Raw genomic sequence first — 17,365 nt, forward strand, 5'->3', positions numbered from 1 at the left:
TTTATCTAAATTGCCCAGCTCTTATCTCATTACCATTTGCTTGTAGGCCATAAGTACCTCTAATGTTTTTTATGTAAAATTGGATGCTCTTTCAGATTTTGTGAAAAAAAGTGCACCATTCTATTTAAAAAAGTGACGGTGACCTTCACTGTGCATCAACGCATCCGCCGAAATAAAAAAAGTTGGTCGCATTTAAAGGCCCCCTTGACATCGTACAACTTTTGTCTGGAACATTTTTTTGTGACGTCGATAATTACCGAGATATTTAAGGTGGTCAAGTTAGGTGAAACGCCCGGTATATTGTATATTCATCTTATACTGAACCTCTCAGACAGTTAGTCCTGACTTTCGTCGTATAATAACGTACTCTTTGTGGTTCTATTGTCATGAGCTATTTTATTATTTTGTGTTTCGATTGTTTTTTATTTGTTGATTATAAGATGTGGAAAAATACTGTATAACAGATTCAGTCGAAACTCCTTATAAAGCCGTTCATTATGAGGCCGTCTCGGTTGATAATTTCCGTTGCTATTCCCCACCAAAAACCGAGAGGGAAAATTGGTTCCAACTTTCGTTATAAAGCCACGGCCAAAGTCTACAATTTGGCGACCCTTTGTTTACATGATGTTAGTGTCACTCGGCGTATCGTAAAAATTTTCTTTCCTAGTACCATACGCGACACAGTAAATATTATAATTTAAAAAATATGAAAAATGCATCAAATAGTTCATTAATACACAATTATTCAATTATTCCTAAATTAAGCTATCGATGAACGACTTTTTTATTACTAGCGATTGAACTTATTCAAGCTTAAATAATGTCTAAATTCATATCCTGTACCTACTCTTTAAATTTGAAAATAATTGAGCAAACTTAGTAAATAAGTACGTGTGTATGCGTAAATAGAGGACTCTTTAAAAATTATTTTATAAACGAGTTTTCAAATTTATTTTCAACATTTCAGTAGAATATAGAATATAGAAAAATATAAAACGCATAGATACAAAGCGAGATGTTCGGGTTTAAAAGCGAAGAAAAAATAGGTTTGGCTTAGAATCTTGAGGTCCAATGTTTGAACTTGGTCATGTCGATACTGTAATCCTTCCTTCTCTTCCTAATCTATGCATTCATGAACTCTGTCTTAAGAACCTACACCTCTTCACATATTTGGAATAACAAATCGTCAGAAACTCCTAATCCTGACTTTAACAATGTCCACATTCACCAGTTGTATTATATAAATAATTGCTTTTACATAATTGCAACGAGAAATCAAATTGGATCAAATCACTTGGTTTTATCTATATGCAGTTTTAATAAACTTTACCCAAGAAGCTTATTCGTGTTGGTAAAGGTGACTGTCCATTTTCGCAGTTCACTGATTTTAAGCTCCATGCACATTGAATACTTGAATCGAATAACGCTGTTACATAACATTTCGAATCTGTCACAAAAATAGGCAAATTTAAGCTAAGCTATGGGATTCGACAGATTGTACCATGTTTCTGTATGGCGTTGAATTGTCTTTAGTTTAAAGGTCGAATCTAAATAGTGTTGCTACTGAATGGTACTGAAATGTATGAATATTTCTCACTGGGACAGACGGATACGAAACTCAAATGTGTTGATTGACTTTAAAAATTATTCTTTCCCCTCAGGACTGTTTCTAAATAGAAATTATTCAGTTCAAATTTTCAATCCTACAGGACCCAAAGTGGCCAGCTACGGGCCTATGGTGGAGCTTTGACGAGGAAAGAGAAACATTAAGATCAAAGCTAACATCCTGGAGGTCCAACTACGTGAAAGCCTCGCCGAGTATTCTCACTATCCTAATCACATCATGTTATCGCAGTGACAACACGGAGCCGTAGAAAAGTGAAGAAAAAAGTGCTTGAGATTCTTGCCTCAAAAAGCTAACACTGCAATCACCGTACTTATCAAAGATGCCAGGATCTAATTCCGTCGAGATCGTCAAGACAATCGAAGGGCGTGAGCGACCTGGTGAAGTCGATTTAACCTCAAATCTGATTTGGCGAAGAGGTACATATATCAGAGTGCGTCTTTCGGGCAAGATCCAGATTTTTGAAATCCTTAGCGTTACTCACGGTGTAACTCAGCTCAGCTGAGCTTAACTTAAGTTTACAGTATCGTTAATCGCTCGGGAGACCTATAATCCAAGGTAGAGTGTTCTTGTGAATGTTAAGAGCTACTGGCCGACAGGGAGTGATGTTCAAGGTTTTGCTTGACCAATCCTTTGTTTTCGAATTATAACGAGTTTCGGTTCCGTCGTATTCCTACGCGTCGCCATACGCTTTCTTTATCAGTTTTGGATTCGACGACTAGCAAACCCAATGACAAATACAAAGATCTGTTATCTTAATTATTGTACCGTAATCAAATATTTCGTGTAACTTCCGTCACGTTAGTCCGCTCGTCGCGCAAATATATGTCGTATTATCTTAAAATGTATTTATATAGTATTTACTTAGAATATCAGTAATTGGAACATTTACTTTAGTTTATACATTTTTGCACTTGTAACAACTTCTATAATATTTAGCATGATTGTATATTTGACGCTAATAACTGCTAGTAACCACGTGCTGTCAAAAGGTTAGATTCAATTACCAACCGTGAAAACGTATCTGCAGATGATACTATAAGACGACTCTCCCTAGCAGCACGCTCTCTAGTAACACACTTCCCCTTGATCTGCTCTGCCGCAAGGTCCGAAAGGGGAAGGTCATATCCCCACTAGCAGCGCGCAAGGATAACGCATATGCAATAGTGGGAGATACTCCCTAGTAGGCCACGCTCTTTAGTAGGACACGATTCTGGTCCCAACTGTGTGCTATTATTGTTAGTGAGAGTCAACTGTACTTATAATTGGTACTAGTCAAACGTCACCGTAATAAATATTGAAAAACATTATGAATTACTTATGGGGAGAATTATTATGTGCAATTATTGAATTAATATGTAAAAATGGTTTGCTATACTTTTACTTGAAGACAAAATTCGCGTTGTAATCGACGATTGCAAGTTAGAGTGCAGAGCTGTCTGATTATAATTTTGCATTGCAGTAAAGCAATTCAGACTGCATTATTCTGATAAATTTATAATATTTTGCTACATTCCGGATTGTAATACTTGGACTCTAAATCTTTAGGTACTCATAAGTAAATTGATAGTCATTGGTTTATTCTTAAACGTGAATCCAAACTTAAATGTACGCTGCAACTTGGTGCAAGACTATCGAATCTCTTGATTGAACTCTGACCCTGAGTTATAACAGAAATATAAATTTCCCGATTTTCTCACCGATTCACCGATTTTCGGTTCCTCCCTATTGGGCGAATCCGTCGCGACATCATTCATCAACCACTATTTGGTTTGCTAATGTTAAATCGATAATCGGATCACCATTGATTCGCCAATTTTTAGTTTGCTGATATTTAGTAACGGAAGAACGAATACTGGCGGAATGGATGTTACTAAAAAGTTAATAATAAAAGTAAATTTCAATCAAATTAATTGAATAAAAGTAATTTCTTTATTTTTGAGGAGAGAAGTTACAAGTGGTCCATAGCATCATAGATAGCATGCTTGCGTTAATGTTAGGGATTAGGTCACTGATTAGAATCTCCAAGTAAATAGGAAAATTTTGTTTGTAGAAAATATTAACAAACTCACGCCGACAATAAGACATTAGATGATATATGAACTTCCGAGCAAAATACACATTTTCAAAATTAATAGTTGAAGCAAATACATTTCCATTGACCTCATAGACTTTTTCTCAATGTGGGAATACCTTGAACGCCAATCATTTGCCCATGCAACTACCCAGTGATGAGCATACTTCGACAACCAATTCTCGACGTATCAGCGTGAGTGATTTTGACACCAATATTACATGACGATATAAAATCGGGCTTATCATCCAAGGTTTGGACGATGATTGGTGCTACGCCGAAAGCCAACATTGGCAGCATTAGGTCGTCCGATCAAATTTCCCTATATGGGATAGGATTTTATACGTTCTTAGAACTTATTACATATTACCCAGTAACATAGTACGCTTAATATATGTATTAATAATATAATTCGTGCAATAAAAAGTGTTATTCCTATACGAAATTTCAAAATTTTGCAATTTTTTTACTGACTGTTACATATAAATTACTATTACTATTATGATTATAATCCCTGAACCACCTTAACCGTAAATAAGAGTACACGTCGAACTAACAGTGCCATTATTTTACATAGAGCAATTAAATAAAATAAATACTGTGAGAAAAATACAAAACTGGTGAAATTTAAGGATTTTTAATCCCTCGGAATGGGATTTATCAATCTTTTGTCTCAAGAGCCACCTCCATGCCTACAGCTAGAACTGCGGGCAAGTACTAAATGGTTGTTCACATAAAAAGTGGCATCTTCTCTCTCTCTCCTATTTATACGCTCTAGCCTTCTCCTTTCCTTTTTCTTCTCTCTCGCGTACCATCACTGCTCCCAAACTATGGACCAGAGAAAGCTCAGAGCTTTTTGCCAATCCGAGTCAGTTCGTATCGCGACGGAAGAGAGTGTTCCACGAAGTTGGTTAAAAAAAAAGGGCAAATCCGAAAAAATAACAAAATAAAAATAAAAGGTGCACGCGTTCCTTCGTATCAAAAGTACGAGAGAGAAAGAAGAAGGGAACATCTACCAGTACATAAGCAGAGATACTTTGGGTCACCAGAGTATAATTCCTTTATCTACTCGCATCCCAACCTTATCCCATCCCACTAAAGCTCGTACCCGCTACCTTTTTTGAACCCTATTATTAATTGGATCGTATTAATATATGTCTCATGCTTCCACCAATATGCTTTAGGACATCAACCAATCCCGTGGGCCATGCGTGACCATGGAACCGGAATAATTCATCTTTTTCATACCTACATGGGGATTCAAAAACAAAAAAGTTCAGGCTCATACAGGAGACACAAACGTGTACTTTTCCTACGCTATTCCTAGTGAAAATTTCAAAAGGTAGCTCTTCTACGGAAATCTTTGTGTTTCTGTACCATATACATATCTGGCAGCATCTACCTCTAAGATACGCAAGTATACATATATCAATGAGGGTTAGGCACTACTTGGCATCATCCCTTTCTAATCCAGTTCCTCGCGGCTTACGACCTTAACGTCTTCAGTCAGCCGCTATAATGGCGGGAACCCCTTGAACTTCATTTTCCGGGATGGAACGAGTATCGTTCGATACCAGCGTCCCGCACGACTCCTCACGCAATTTTTCTTATAATCTTCGACCTCCAACGCTTTCTCCGCTCTTGGGGGTTTGGCTCTCCCTACCCTTCTTCATCATTTGCCAGGGATGAAAGGGACTCGAGGGGCTTATAGCTCTTCTACTTTAATACACGGTACGGTAATACCCCAGATTCTTGTGGCTCGACTCAAAATACCCATTTTTAAAGTGGGACATTGATATTTTCCGCCTAATTATGCCAAAAGAAGGCTTCTTACCTTATTACGAGAACAAATGGTCTCTGGATGTTCAACGAAAACGTAAAGCTACACGGAGAAAAGTTTATGATAATGATTTTCATATTGGACATTGGAAAAAAAAATATCGAGACAAACAGGTTTACCATGAGTCACGACCACTGCGTGCCCTTTTATGTATTCGCCGTTACAAAAAAACAATGAATTTCCCTATGTGGAACTTTTGAACCGTGAATACTCGATAGTTGCCAATTACTAATGCTGTATGTCATTTCCTATAAATTTCACATCAATTGGTTAAGCGGTTCACCCAGAGTTTTGGTGCAGGAATATATGACGTTTTAGGATTTTTCGGAACGTGGATATTCAGAAAACGTTTTTCTATCTATAAATGGTACTGTGCCATTTACATATACCCGGAACTTTGTTTCTCGAGAAAATTTGAAGTAATTCGGTTTAGCGAGTCGACTGAAACTTTGCTTACGGACAAGTTTTAGCACACACGCGCCCACTTTTATTCTTTTAAAAGTTACAAAGTACAGTAGGTTACATGTCAGAAGATTGACGAATGCCCTTAAATAGTTATTGATTGGTGTCACGTGGCCTTATTTCCATATTATATCATCAGTATTATGTTATTTTATAAATTGCATGACAAATTTCACTATTTAGACATAAAAGAAAGTAAAAGATTTAATAGAAAAGCCCTGTTCACTCTTCTAGTCCTCTCAATAGTCACAGAGTATATAATATGACAGAAATTCTTGTAGTATACAGTTTCGATCTCTGAGTGTTAAGGAGTAGGGCTGACTATGCTGTTTATTTTTTTCGGAAACCCTAATGCTTGTCCCATATGGGGTTAATAGCGAAAGAAAGAAAAAAGAAAATCCTTGTTGGCAATGGCGTAAAGCCTGATATTCATTGCATTGAAAAACAGCACATCTAATGTAGTATGTAAGTGTACTCTACTTTTATACAGTTTGTGGAGATCCTCAGATAACCATTACCATGTTTGTGTGTATTACATATGATACATCGACGTCTACATACTATACATCCACCCGCGCGATCGTGCGTGCGTAAGTGTGGATGGGTATGTACGTGTGCGTGTTTTCACGTAACTCAATATTCAGGGATACGAAGATACGCGTGATAAAAATTGAACGATTTAGATCTAGTTAAATATTCATATCCTGGCACTCGGCTCTCTAGAGCATAAAGCCGAAAAGGATCAAGAAGAAGAAGAAATATTCATATTTGATGAGCACACCATTTAACTAACATTTCTCCCGTGCGATACGACTTCACCTATAAAAGATTATTCACGATAAACGCACCAGCTGATGTTGGACGATTAAACCACAATGATTTGTACAAATACATATAATTTGAAAAGAATGAAAAATGGTACCTAGCAAAGGAAGATACAAGGAACAGTATTTCATATGGTTCAGTTCAATTTAATGTAGGAAAACGATCAACTAAGTATTATGTATGGAAGGGTATATGTAATCATTCTAAATAATTAATAAGAACTTGAGTTAGTTGGTAAGCTCGTCGATTTAACAAATGCCATTGATAATTATACAAATTATTATCGTCATTTTCTACGCGATTTGCCTAATATTTCTTTTTCGTGATTTCTCTTTAATTTCATTTGTCAATAAATATAAAACAGGTGATGCTTCGCACCATATAACCTATGAAGTTTCGTGTCGTTTGATGTCAACTTTGGCGTTGAATATCCTAAAAATGAAGAATATAAGCAGATTTGATTTTCTTTAAATCGATACAAACGTAACCCAGCCAACCTTCGACTTTGCTAGGATATCTGCGACATCCGAAAAAGCTACAAAGTGTAGGACGCGATTAGAATAAACCATTCGAGGAGGAAGTTGAATTTATAGCAATTCTGAGAAGTCGATGGAATTTTTTTAATTTGTTCACATTGTGAGTTGAGTAGTAAAAAATATGTCCGCTAGGTGGCAAGGCGCGAAACATTCAACTCGCGACTGTATTTATAATGTATATCTCACAAATTTATATGTAAGTGTAATACTTTTAGGCAACATGCTTTATTAAAAGTGCGTTATCATAACGTACCAGTTGCACCTAGCTTTTTCGACACCTTGAGTCTAATTAACCAAACTCTGAAATTCCAGTAGTGACAATGAAATAAACTGACAATCTAAGGTCTTACGTTAAATTTAATCAAGATTACATTACGGTTATGTAACTGTTTGCTGTGATCTACATAAAACTCGTACTGAAGTTATATTGTGATCTTTAGGAATTACAAACGGTGTATGCCCCATAAAATACTTATGGGAAGTGGCAATGGGACTTCCACTTGACACCCCTATGTTACTACTATGCTATTTGTGTTGACACGGAGATTTGGATTATCCTGCAACAGCGTTATGGAGGTTCTACAACAAAAAAACCCAGTGGAAGTAAGCAACTGCTCTGCAACTTCCTTGTAACCGACTTGAGTTTACCTGGATATTGATTTACGTGCTATATATACTTTAAAAAGCTGGTTTTTCACTTTTCCTAACAACTTTAACACTTTACCGGCCGATAGCGGTTGAATATACTACGCACTTCCCACCGCTCACTCGGCTGCAGATTAATAGGCTATCAGTCGATAAGCATTAGCGGCAAAAGCCGATAAATAGGCTACCGGTAGGTAAAGTGTTGAGTTAAATGCATCATATTTTTTGACGTTCCAATCCTGAAAAATTTTTCAAATCTTAATGCACAGGATCGCTTGGTTTTGATCCCCGTAAACTTTGATACTTGGTAACAATTATAAGAATGAATATCAGCTTGCCCAATAACATGAGACAAATGTATTATAAGGTTATAAAAAAAGTACTGAAATACTATTAGAGACAGAAATAAACTATCATACCTAAGACGTAGCCTATAGCTCACGCGACCTTTTGAAGGTTAAGGTTTGCCATACATTGATTTATGATTACTGCCCTACTGACGACTGATCATTCTTACACAGTATAAAATTTTCAGTTATTACGTTGACATTTATTTATACCACTCCATTCTTGAGTATAAGAATACTTTTGAGATTCCTAGTACAGATTCACGCACATCTGAAACCGCGTAAGGCTTGGCTCGAGCGTCGAGGTTTTACTTTTACTCGAAACATCTCTTATTCTTGTGTTTCGAATTAAATATCTTACGAATATCTTAAAACTGTAATGATGTATTCATTATAGAATTCCAATATTGGTAATCAATTAGACCCTATACAAATACGATTGGAGCACATAATGCGGGCTTATTGAGAGCTAGGGCAAGATCCTTTATTCTTCAATCCGTTGTCGTCATCTCCGTATATCCATTAGTATCTTTTACGCTACTATAGTCAAGCCATTGTATCAGTTTCACTTTCAGGGGCCTTATATACGTTTCAGTGCGTAAGACGATTGGCCCCTCACAAAGTGACAACTGATGTCGCGGCACGACTATAGTGGCGCAGTAGCCTATTTACGATCATACGATTGGAGAAACAACATAGCTAATAATTTTGTCAACTACTATTCATTATAGTAATACGTGTATCAAAAGTTTGACGTCTCTCAAAACTAAAATATATGTTATGACCTTTCACAAGTTATATCTGTAATATTTCGTTTCATAAATAACTCATTACTTCAAGAGTTATGAGTATCAGAATTGGTAGACGCTTATAAATTAACAAAGTGTTCTTTATTATTTTTTTTGTTTTATACGTGTTTATCAGTGTGATTGCTAAAAGCACGCAATATCGTTATTATGAATTGAAGATGATTAACCCCCAGAGGCCACACAGGTGCAAATCGGGCAGGCCAAAAATTTCAAATGCCCCTCTCTCGGATAACACGCACAGTGGAGCCCTCTACCCTATACGATAATTATGTCTATACGCTAGTGTAACTGTAGAGTAGCTGCTTGGCGTCAATCGCCATACAGCCATTGTGTATTCAGCAGCGAAAAGTAGGCGAGGTGCACATTTGCACCCCTGTGGCTTCGGCGTTAGAAGAAAGGTGCCATTTTTTTTGGAGTTTTCGTGATAAAAAGCGTATTTTCATTTTGCTGTCGTCCAATACGTAAGTACTCTTACTCGCTATGATAAAATTTTAATATGATCGATGTACCTAACCTAAAATTTGACTGTCCATCAAGTCAGCAGGCAACACGCACGCGAATGAAGTGCGTCTCCTGCTTCTGGCGCATGTGCGACGAGCATCGGGCAGGATTATGTGTTAATTGCGTTAATAACATTAATTAATATATATTTTGAATTCAATACTGATAATATAAACAATAAATATGAATATTATAAGCGACATATTCAAAATAAAGTATTTTTTTGTATTCTACAGTATTTTTCATAGTTGCGAAATTACCATTATTTCAAGCCCCTGTTAAAAATAGTTATTTATAATTTATTGAATAAACGATTTTTTCCCACTTCAGTATAAGTCTTTACCTTTATTTTCCCAAAGGGTCTTTGACTTATCTCTTAAAAAAAAAAATACAAACTTTTTCGTAAAAAACGAATTAAACATTTTTCTTTTTTGAAAAAACCTTTTTATCTACGTGACAATGTATTTTTACGCTTTTGCGAATGAAATATTCAAATTACTAGGGAAATTCTACCCCATATTTATACCGTTATCGATCAAAAAAGATTAAGCCAGAGAGAAGGAATTACGATTTAAAAAAGTAAAAACCATATTTGCACCCGTGTGGTATCTACGTCATTGGAAAGAGGTGTGGCCTCTGGGGGTTTACAGTATACCAATGGTATAAAATTTATAATACAAACGAAATAGATTGCTTTGTAGTACTACTCCACATAAACACTTTCATGTTAAAAAAACTCTTCAAGTATAGGAAGAACTTAAAGTCGCCCATTCCAAAAACGTATCTCCGAATCAAGGGATGCACCATTGCTCTATATACAAAAAATGTTGAAATCATATTATGATGCCAAGTACCTAAGACAATCTTTACCCTTTTGCATTATTACTGTTCTTCATAAATTATAAAGATTGCCGTTAAATATTAGTGCTCACAAACTGCATCGTAAATAGAAAAAAATCAAAAATACTTCTCGCTTAAAGGCTATCTCAAAATTTAACCTATACTTGGCAAGTTTTTATACACCAAAATGTTTTTATGGGGTATCTCTATTACTGTAGGGTTAGATGCATAATGGTAAATTCAAGTTGAGATAGTACGATCGTACTGAATAACCATGTATGAATCTAGTATAAAATAAGTACTATTTTTTAATTGAATTTATTAAATTGATTCAACATATTTAAGATTTATCAATAATAGTAACAAAGGAAAACTTCACCAAATATCATACTCTAAATAAACCATCAGCTCTTCTTATCGCTCCATTAACAAATCACATTAGCAAATCACATTATAATCACCCATCTTATCTCTGAATTATGCGTATCCTTATCAAAGGATACTTTGCATGTAAAATATTTGAGGAACCTTCTCGTTTGCTGTATTTCTAATTTTGATCTCCTTTTTAATTTCATTTCTTCCTCTCCCCGTCTCGATGATGCCCCTAGATGTACCCATGGTACCTGAATAGTCCGAATCTCCATGGGAAAGCGCGTGTCCTTAAAACGATTGTCTCGTATGTCCCATGGGCGGCTTACGATGCTTTGAATACGAAATGAAGTTAAACCCCGTGAGAGTCTGAGAAACCGTTCTGAGAAAGGAGAAGGCTCCGTGTCTAGTCCGCCTTGAGGACGAAGCAGAGCCACATTCAGAGGGTGATGGGGAGGTAGACACCTCCTATCGATAGCATAGGTCGAGAATCGGGACTGTGAATCGAACACAGCTGGCTTTAGAAGCTTCGTTAAGCTTCACTGAATGATTCCGTACCACAGTAGATATCGAGCAATCCTACCCAGACACTGTTTAAGGATAGGCAGCTTTACATGTATTGTAATGCGCATACTGTGGTACTTTGTAAGAATAATTAATTATCTGATATCGTTTCTCAAACTAATAAATAAAACGTCTTTAATTAAAAATCCTCGATACATTGCAATTAATAGATTGTTATTGATTCCATTAACTCTTTGAACGACTCCAATTCTAGTTTTGGTTCTCCGATGAGCAAGAAAAAAATTTACGAATTTTTTTGACCTTGCTAGATAACGGTTTTTGGAGTCATTTATTCCCATTTAGAAGTGAATTTGCAAAATTCAAAATGGTGGACCTTTAAAAATATGGTATGGACAACGCAATCCCTACTCCGAACCCCTTGAATAAATGTCTGTTCAAATAAACGAAGAGGGAATGGGATAGCGGCCAAACGCTCTGTTTTTCTAATACGTCTATTGGTTACTTTCTTTATGCTTTCTTACTACGCTACTGATAAGAAAACGACAGGATTTGGCCGCCATCAGTCGTTATCTCTTTCCTCAACTTCAGGCCCAACTTCAACAAAACCGTCGTTACCAACTCCACAAGTCCCACAAACCAAGTTTCAAACATTTCTACCAAAGTTTTTTTTAACATTTTGGGTCCACCGTTTTCAATACAATTTTAATCTTGAAATCGATATCAACGATCCCAAAAACCTTTGTATAAATATAACGAGAGTTGGGCGGCACTACCCGCTATAGTTAATTTTTATCCAGAGCCGCCAGGAAACGATAAAGGGGGCTAAGAGTTCTGATCGGGAATTGAACCCGATACCTTCGGACTGCCAGCCCGAGCACTTACCACTGTGTCACCGAACCCACTGTCCGACCTGATATAAGTCCTATTTATTAATTTTTCGGTTATTCCTAGGTTACTTCCCCTCTGGCTCTGTAATGTCACGTTTCAATAAGTAGAACGGACGATTTTGTGTTACTTATTCGTAAAATAAATGCTTGGTGCCGTATGGCGTCCATGTCATCGGAGGGGTTAATAATGATCACAACAACAACTTGGAATAATTAACCCTAGCCGGTCCACGTGGAATACCAAAAGTCCTCGTAAATTAACTAATTCTTTCCACGATGCACTTCTCAAAAACTACAACAAATTTTAAATTACACTCATAATAAACGTGTTCCTTGGACTCTGATATTTCGATTTATATACCCACCCACTAATCAAAAACAAATAATTAAAAATAAAGCGCAAGCTAAAAGTAGTGTGGAGTTTTCAATCATCTCACGTGGATCTTCGTAGAACGCGCAGACCAATGAACCAGTTACGATGAATTAATAAGTATGCTATTTCACACGCAATTCGAGTGAGAAACTCCTGAAGGTACGCGAGTTGGTTTATTCTCAATGGGTAGATCCTCGCATGAAATCGAACTTCGTGTTGGAGAAAACTTACCATAGAATTAAAGAAGTAATTATATAAGAGGAAATGCCACAATGAGGGACACAAAAAGAGGGTTTTCGTCATTTTTTTTCCGAAGAATTAGTTCTTAATTGACATTTATTTCATACATTGTTCTGTTACATTTAAAAGAATAACAAGGAATGCCAAACCAATTTTGCAAATAACAATGTTAAACGGTGGGGGGCAAATCTCCGGTTACAAGGATCTGAATTACAAAAAGTTGGCATCTTCAGATAGTAATGAATGTGGCTATCGTTGCACGTATGAACTTTTGAAAATATCTATTTTTTGTAAAATGGTACGCAAAAAATGACGATTTTACACGAAGAATGACGTAGTTTTTTTAAAAAAAAAAAAAGCATTTGAGATAAAGATTCCATACACGCAATTATAGACAATACTGTTATGAAGGTACGTGTTTAAGATTTACACTACCCGCAAAACTGATTCTACGAAACACAAAGAATGAGAGAATGGAGCCGAACCTTCGAGTTCGTGACGCTAGGCACTCTGATTGTGAGTGCTCCCCACTCTGGGGCTGCTAGGCCTCCCCTCCATCAGGCGCCCCTACTGACTATTCCGGAATACGTAACGGGAAATCATTCTCGAACTACCTCCGTCACTACGGTCACAGAACTCTTTCGATCGAAAATACAACTATTGGAAAACTCTAGATAATTTCCATCTGATTTTCTTTACAGCTAATCTATCGTTTTCTAGAACACCACACGGTCTTCTCGTAGACGCTTCTCGACGTCTTGCTCTAATAACAGCGACCGAGCCTCATGCCTCGAGCTAGCATGAATTTGGAACTCAACGCTGTCTCTTCGAACTAGTGGAAATCTCAGTTCTCCTGGTGTTCAGTGCCTGCTGATTTCAGTTGTACAAAATTTCCTGTGCTAACCGCTTTCACATACAATCTATTACGATGCTTCCGGTCCAAGTTCAACCGCAGATTTTCCGCTTTCTCGCTTGGTTAACGTGTAAGGTTTCTTGCCCTTTTCTTGACTTGCACGATGCATACCCGCTCTAATCCTTTTTAATTTCAGCGATGTGCAATGTTCCTCACTATTCTACTTTGAATTGCACGGTATCAATGACGTACTTCTCGACAAAACTTATATCTCATCGTTAACACTGTGATTCTGAGTTTAAATCAACACTCATGATTTGTTCAATAATAATAACTATCTTCCCAATTCCAGCTGAGTTGTATTCCTGCGAAGACTCCTTCAAGAGTTGTCACAGTCCTGAACAGTCCTACGTGTAAGGGAAGAAGTATAATTAATTAATCTTATTACAGGTTTCTTGAACTTAGAGACAAATTCTCTATCTTGCTATTATTTATCATATTATTTATTTTATATTGCCATTTAACAAAGTTATATATCTAAAAAGTAAACAAAGTCATTTGATTACAGTTTCAAGGCTTTTGTAGCCGTTATGGTTACTATTAGCTTCCGCTTCGTTTCGTAATCATATGGTTAAAATTGGCTTCCGGGTTGGAGCCACGTATGGAAATCTCAACTTGTCGCCGTTTTCCCAACACTGTGGCTTACATCATCCGGGCTTGGAAGTCGTTCCAATACTGATGGGCCTCGGCAAAAGTTGTCCCTTATATCATCAGAAGTCATCTGATATTTTTATTTAGTTTCTGAAATTGTCCACAAGACAACGACTTGATCGATGGATAAGAAAAAGTTCTTCATTTCTTAAAATTCCTATACTTGCTATCACTCCATGAATTTTGCATGGAGTCAGTAATTCAGATAAATTTTTTTAAACTTTCTACACGGAACTAAAGAATTTTTTTTTAGCGAAAAACGAGTCATCGTGTTTTATAAAAATTCTCAAAAAATATATTTTGTAACTTTTATAATAATTTTCGGTTCATTGATAAAAAAATATTTAAAACGCGTAAAGGATATATTTTGAGACACTACCAAATGGAACATGCAGGAGCAAGCGAATCAACCATAAAAGAAAGTAGTCAAATCTAATCGCAATGCGCGTCCCTTTAGGCCGCTCACATCAATCACGACATTCGTACCCATGTTTACGCGCAGTATAAGTATACCTTGCGCTCAGGGAATCCTAATGTCAAAATCACATTATAATACAGTTAGTGTGGAACAGTAGAATAAATCAAATTTAATGTCTCTCAATCTTCTCTGTACCATCATCTATCCCTTTACACTTTCTTCGCATTACTCAGACGTTCCACGAGATATAATTTCCCACCACTCAATAAACAATCGCTATTGTAAAAAAGGATAGGCTAATCTGTATTCTCGCACTGCTGATAACATATAGAAATAATATTCCTAATGCAGATGAAACAGCAACATTTACAAATGTCATGTACTTCAAGTTAGAAAGTTCCGAATCCGCGAAATCAATTTCTTTTGCTAACATAAATGCCTTCGCGGCTGCATGATTCAAGCGGTTATGCCTCAATGTAAATATTTTTCCCATAATATTCAAATCCTACAAGGGAAACACAAAGATACGAAAAAAAAAGAATTAAATCTAGTAGAACTATTATAATTTTCAGTGGCTCGTTAATTCATTCAGTGTGAGAATATACGTACTTATTGCGACAATAGTGGAAAAAATCTCAACATTACAGTCAAGCTGCATAATTGGACTCTGATTTTGATTAGACGGAAAAAAGTCTATTGGACAAATTAGCAAAACAATATAGGTACATTTTGTCAATTTACGTGAGAAAATATACCCACGGAGAATTACATCGTAAAAAAGATGAAGGAACTCCAAATTTAGTTAATCAAGCGTCAGTCAATCGTCACAGCCAATTTTAGCCTTACGCATAATACAATGAACAATTTGACATAGCAGAACTCGGTATGTGAAATTGTATTTCAAGAAAACATTATTCCACATGGTTGCCAGTCTGATTAGCAGTGAGTCCCAGCAGTGAAGGTTCACTTTGCAACAAATGTATTCGTCACTTGGAACGTCGTTATATCCGACGTTTGAAACAATAATGGTCGCTGGATTCTAAACAATTTATACTGTCCCACGCTGTTCATCGCCCATTTGCGATGCTACCTGGGACTCGCTGCTAACCATACTAGTAACCATTACTCTTTTCTTTTTTCTTTGTGTGATAATAAATATTTTTATGATCCACTTTTATAAACCAAAATCACATTATCCTTAATCTAATCAAACAATAGCTTTACAACTACGTGTATATAATTTAACCTTCCATGTAATTTATCTCCTATCCGTTAAAATAAATATCCATGCCACATCTCATTCATAAAATTTGTTCATCTGAAGAATAAAATCACAAATATGAGAGTAAAATCTATCGAAATTCTATCTTCGGTTACTTTTAATGATCTGAGGAAAAAATCCCTGCATTAAATTGAATGTACCTGAAGACTTTCTCCAAAGACAGCACATACTATGCACTATATAGTTTGTACTTTGAACTCTTAATATGACTATAGGGAAATTGAGTTAACGATTCTTTCATGACGTCGGTTAACCCTTAGCCCACTGGTATGACGACATTTGACGTTACCTACAAAGATGCTATATTTCGACTTTCAAAATGACAGCGATCTAAGGGTTAAAGGACATCTTTAGGTAATAAGTAATAGGTAATGGATAACCTGACCACCTAACTAGTCAGCCATTACTAAAGCAGGATTATTTTCTCCCTCCGAGCAATTTAAAACACGCTTAACTTTGCATAATTCGTTTTAAATCGCTTCATGACGCGCGGCGCCCTAAGAAAAGTGATAAAGAAATGGGTCACAGATGTTTATGGCTCTAGGAATCAGTGTTATGTGTATGACGAAAGATTCAAAGAAAGTATATGTTGTAACGAAACTAGTAACTACAGCTTTGAATGTTACCGCCTCCATACATCATGGTACAGGTGCGCCACCTCGGTTTACAATGGTTAAGATAGCCCTAGAGAACAGGGAGTTCGTCCCTTTCACCAAGCAACTGGCAAGCGGATCAGGTGATGTACCGCTCCGGTCACGCAGGTACTACGTTTGTTTTTGACAACATTGACAACATTGTAAGAAATATTTTATTCTTTGACTCTTATTTGATCACAAGTGTGAGACAACAGAGCGAATTATATGTATATTCTAAAATGAAGAGTCCATTACACGTTGGAATACACGAGGAGGTGGTGCACGCTATCGACAGACTAGTGATATCCTAACGGCCATACCTCAGTGCTCCTGAACTCCAAGATTTATAAATATAAATGACAAATTTTACAATTATAAATGACTTTTATGGAATTGTTTAACGACTCATCTGGATAAATTAAGCACATAAGAATTTCAAGTATATATTGAAGCAGCATTTTTTGTTAATTGAACGATTAGTCATTGTATTGGATATTTTTTATTTATTGTATGCGTGCGTGAATGATTATGTTTCTCGTGTATTTGTATTGTAAGTTTAATTACGTGCG

This window comes from Cephus cinctus, unplaced genomic scaffold (genome assembly GCF_000341935.2).
Source record: "Cephus cinctus unplaced genomic scaffold, Ccin1 Ccin1_scaffold0246, whole genome shotgun sequence".
In the NCBI taxonomy this organism is placed as follows: Eukaryota; Metazoa; Arthropoda; class Insecta; order Hymenoptera; family Cephidae; genus Cephus; species Cephus cinctus.